Source organism: Tachysurus fulvidraco, chromosome 19 (assembly GCF_022655615.1).
Source record: "Tachysurus fulvidraco isolate hzauxx_2018 chromosome 19, HZAU_PFXX_2.0, whole genome shotgun sequence".
In the NCBI taxonomy this organism is placed as follows: domain Eukaryota; kingdom Metazoa; phylum Chordata; class Actinopteri; order Siluriformes; family Bagridae; genus Tachysurus; species Tachysurus fulvidraco.
In genome coordinates this window covers 17,239,664-17,244,663 of record NC_062536.1, presented here as the reverse complement: position 1 = coordinate 17,244,663, position 5,000 = coordinate 17,239,664, and positions in this window count along the sequence as shown.

Genomic DNA, 5,000 nt, shown 5'->3' with positions numbered 1-5,000 from the left:
AGGAAGGACTGTCAGGAGAGAAGATGTAGCAGCACTGTTGCTAAAGGAGGAAACAGCTGATTTGTCTAGCAGCTCAGGGAAGTGAAAGTGAGAGAAGAAAAAAAACAAGGGGAAAAACTGATGAAGTTTGCTGTCTGGCAGACAGGAAGTTCTGCCGTGTGAAAACTGCTGCTTTATCCTTAAAGCTCTTTAGGACGTCATGTTTGTTTTCAGCTTTAATCATTTCTTCTGAATAAATCAGTCGTCTGTTAATAAACACCAGCTCTCTGCTCTTGGGGCTGTTTCTTCTCCTCTTCTGAGTTTTATTCACACCTGATGATTAAACACTTTGTCTGACATCCACAGAGCCAAAAAATCGGCCTCTAAGGACAGCAGACCGAGCCCCGCCCCGCTGTCTCTCTCTCTCTCTGTCTCTCTCTCTGTCTCTCTCTCTGTCATTGTCTCTTAATCCACCTGTATCTGTCTCTCTCTCTCTGTCTCTCTCTGTCATTGTCTCTTAATCCACCTGTATCTGTGTCTCTCTCTCTGTCTCTCTCTGTCATTGTCTCTTAATCCACCTGTATCTGTCTCTCTCTCTGTCTCTCTCTCTGTCATTGTCTCTTAATCCACCTGTATCTGTCTCTCTCTCTCTGTCTCTCTCTCTGTCATTGTCTCTTAATCCACCTGTATCTGTCTCTCTCTCTGTCTCTCTCTCTGTCATTGTCTCTTAATCCACCTGTATCTGTCTCTCTCTCTGTCTCTCTCTCTGTCATTGTCTCTTAATCCACCTGTATCTGTGTCTCTCTCTCTGTCTCTCTCTCTGTCATTGTCTCTTAATCCACCTGTATCTGTCTCTCTCTCTGTCTCTCTCTCTGTCATTGTCTCTTAATCCACCTGTATCTGTCTCTCTCTCTCTGTCTCTCTCTCTGTCATTGTCTCTTAATCCACCTGTATCTGTCTCTCTCTCTGTCTCTCTCTCTGTCATTGTCTCTTAATCCACCTGTATCTGTCTCTCTCTCTCTGTCTCTCTCTCTGTCATTGTCTCTTAATCCACCTGTATCTGTCTCTCTCTCTGTCTCTCTCTCTGTCATTGTCTCTTAATCCACCTGTATCTGTCTCTCTCTCTCTGTCTCTCTCTCTGTCATTGTCTCTTAATCCACCTGTATCTGTCTCTCTCTCTCTCTGTCTCTCTCTCTGTCATTGTCTCTTAATCCACCTGTATCTGTCTCTCTCTCTCTGTCTCTCTCTCTGTCATTGTCTCTTAATCCACCTGTATCTGTCTCTCTCTCTGTCTCTCTCTCTGTCATTGTCTCTTAATCCACCTGTATCTGTCTCTCTCTCTCTCTGTCTCTCTCTCTGTCATTGTCTCTTAATCCACCTGTATCTGTCTCTCTCTCTGTCTCTCTCTCTGTCATTGTCTCTTAATCCACCTGTATCTGTCTCTCTCTCTGTCTCTCTCTCTGTCATTGTCTCTTAATCCACCTGTATCTGTCTCTCTCTCTCTGTCTCTCTCTCTCTGTCATTGTCTCTTAATCCACCTGTATCTGTCTCTCTCTCTGTCTCTCTCATGCTACCATCTCTCTCTTTAAATCTACCTGTCTCCCACTTTACCTGTCTCTCACTCTTTCCTCACTCTCCCTCGCTCTAATGCTACCTGTCTCTCTCTGTCTCTATATCAATCCACCTATATCTGTCTCTCCATCTATGTCTCTCTTTCTCTCTCATGCTACCTGTCTCTCTCTGTCATTATCTCTTAATCCACCTGTATCTGTCTCTCTCTCACGCTACCGTCTTTTTCTCTCAATCTACCTGTGTCCCTCTCTCTCTCTCCTCACTCTCTCTCTCTCTTTCTCCCTCTCTTTCTCATGCTACCTGTCTCTCTCTGTCTCTATATCAATCCACCTCTCTCTCTCTCTCTCTCTCTCTCTCTCTCTCTCTCTCTCTCTCTCTCTCCCTCTCTCATGCTACCTGTCTCTCTCTGTCATTGTCTCTTAATCCACCTGTATCTGTCTCTCTCTCACACTACCGTCTCTCTTTCTCTCTCAATCTACCTGTCTCCGGCTCTACCTGTCTCAACCTCTCTCCCTCTCTGTCTATCTCTCTCTCTCTTTCATGCTACTGTACCTGTCTCTCTCTGTCTCTATCTCAATCCACCTGTATCTCTCTCTCTCTCTCTCTCTCTCTCTCTCTCTCTCTCTCTCTCTCTCTCTCTCTCTCAATCTACCTCAATCATCTCTCTCTCTCAAGCTGCCTCTCCCTCTCTCTGTCTCTTTCTCAACCCACCTGTATCTGTCTCTCTCTCACTCTACCTGCCTCATTAAATCTTCCTATATCTGTCTCTCTCTCTCTCAGTCTACCTGTCTCTCTATCTGGCAAATAACTTTTCTCTTCTTCTCTACCTCAGAAGGTAACACTGAGTCTTGTACAGAACGTACTTTGAGTCAGAACCGAATTCTCAATCAGCCGGATTAATACGCCGTGGAACGTCGCTTAAAAATGTCGAGTGAGAATCTAAGCTTGTGTTAAGCAAAATCTGATGACTATCAGTGACTTCACACGAATATCCCCTTCTAACGAGAACCTAACCTTCCTTTAACTGCGTAAGCTCCTCTATTTAAGAATAATCAGACGATTTATAGACATAAGGTCCATTATGGAAAAGTTTCCCGTTTCCTTCATCTGATGTCGAGCGGCTAATTTGCTCAGATCGCTGTTTTACGGCCTTCCTGAGCCCGGCTTGTTTAATTGAATAGGGTTTCATTAAGGCCAGGGTAATCAGTGATAAATCAGCAGGCTGCTCGCTGAAAGGTAGCGTGGCACAGGAAGCGGCTTGGTGTCTAACCCAATAAGAGGAAGTGGAAGATGAGGCAGTGTGGAGATAGGAGGGAAAAAAAAAAAAAAGCACTGCATCGCTGTTTGTGTCTATCGTGTATTGTGCATGCGTTGTTTTTAATTAAAAGTAATTACCTTTTTTTTTAAATGAATCGATGCATTTTATGTATCCTCACCAAATATCTCCAGAGTCACTGGATAAATCCAGACCTGCTAAGCAGGATTAGAGTCGGTCCGATCAGGGCGAGAGGGAGAGAATACGGCAGATGTCAACACGCTCCTCAGATCCACTGGATTTGCCTGACTGGCTTTTGGGCTTGGGCCAGCGCTTTGAAACGCCTCCTTTGTGTGTATTCTATAAAGCTTATACATCCCAGAGCCAGCATTTTACTCGGTGAATGGAATGCCATACGGATTTGTTATGTATCTGTCCGCTAATCCCACGCCACCGAATAGCACAAGTGTCACATTAAAGAGCCGATAATAGGATACGATATCCTCCGAATGGATTGTGTATATTTTAACAAAGGCAATATCATTACAGTTGGGATTAAAGCGAGAAGATGGAAAAACAGATAAAGGAGGAGAAAATAATAAACAGCACAGCGGCTTGTTTAATGGAAAAGGGCTTTAAAGACAAATTCAGGTGATGAAAAAACGCACAGGATCAGATGATGTAGAAGGAGGTCAGTGTATCAGCTTCATATACGATAGGCTTCATAATAACCTTTACACACATCGTGCCTCATTCACGTGGAATTAAAACACGCCCATCAAAGGTGAAGAGAAGCGTGAAGTTTGCTCTCTACACACACTTATGCTAGTTCTAGCTAACTGAAGTTAGCCAGCTACTATGGTTTTGCAGCATTGGACTCGGAGACTAGAGTTTTAATCGGATTTTAATATTATCGTTGGTGAGAATTCAAACAAGAAGGGTGCCAATACTTCTGAGCATCAAAATGTGGTACTATATATTTGTCTGTATGTCTCACTGGAGGTGATTGCATTAATAAACATTTAACATGAAACAAAACATGAAATAAAAAGATATATTCCATAAATATTTTATATTTATATTTTATATTTAATAAATAAAAATGAAAAATGTAAATAAATAAATAAATAAATCAACAAAAAGTAACAAAGAAATAATAAAAAAAAAAAATAAATGTAACATATAAGTAAGTAAATTAATAAATAATACGAGAAATTAAAAATAAATGTAATAACTAAACAATTAAATAACAGACAGACAAACAAACAAACAAATAAATGAACTATGCATTTTTTATTTTATTTATAAAACATTAAAATAAAATGTTGAGTTTCTTTAACCTTTTGTGTGTGTGGGGTGGGGGTGGGGTGTATGGGGGGTGTTAGCCCCTCCCTGTAGCTTGAAGTGTATTATTCAGTGACATGGAGTTAATGTGACTTTAACATGTCTATCAGTGAGGAACTGACTGTAGTGGCAGTGACCCTGTGGGACGCCCACAGATAATTAAAATCACACATCTGCCCTTTTCCGCTGTGTAAACATCACAGCTCTTCGTCCTCCTCCTCGTCACTGTGTCCCCATTTCCTCTTTACTTCAATAAAGAAATCCCCATCTGTCCACAGGGTCGAGTCATCAGATGAACTATTATTAATGTTTTTTGTTTTTTTTAACAAGTGTGTGTGTGTGTGTGTGTGTGTTAATGTCACCAAGAGGTCTAAGCAGAGTGTGTGTGTGTGTGTGTGTGTGTGTGTGTTAATGTCATCAGGCAGGCTAAGCAGAGTGTGTGTGTGTGTGTGTGTGTGTGTGAGAGAGAGAGAGCGAGAGAGAGAGAGATAGAGAGAGAGAGAGAGAGTGTATGTGTGTGTGTGTGTGAGTATGTGTGTGTTAGTATGTGTGTGTGTGTGTGAACTATTGCCATAGTGAAAGCTGTTTGTTTGTGTGTGTGTGTTTGTGTGTGCATGTGTGTGTATATGCTAATGCCATAGTAAAAGCAAACCATTGCATTTGTGTGTGCATGTGTGTGTGTGTGTGTGTGTGTGTGTGTGTGTGTGTGTGTGTGTGTGCTAATGTCATAGTCATGGTGAAAGCTAAAGAGAGTGTGTATGTGTGAGACATGCTAATGCCATAGTGAAAGCTAAACATTGTTTGTGTGTGTGTGTGTGTGTGTGTGTGTGTGTGTGTGTGTGTGTGTGTG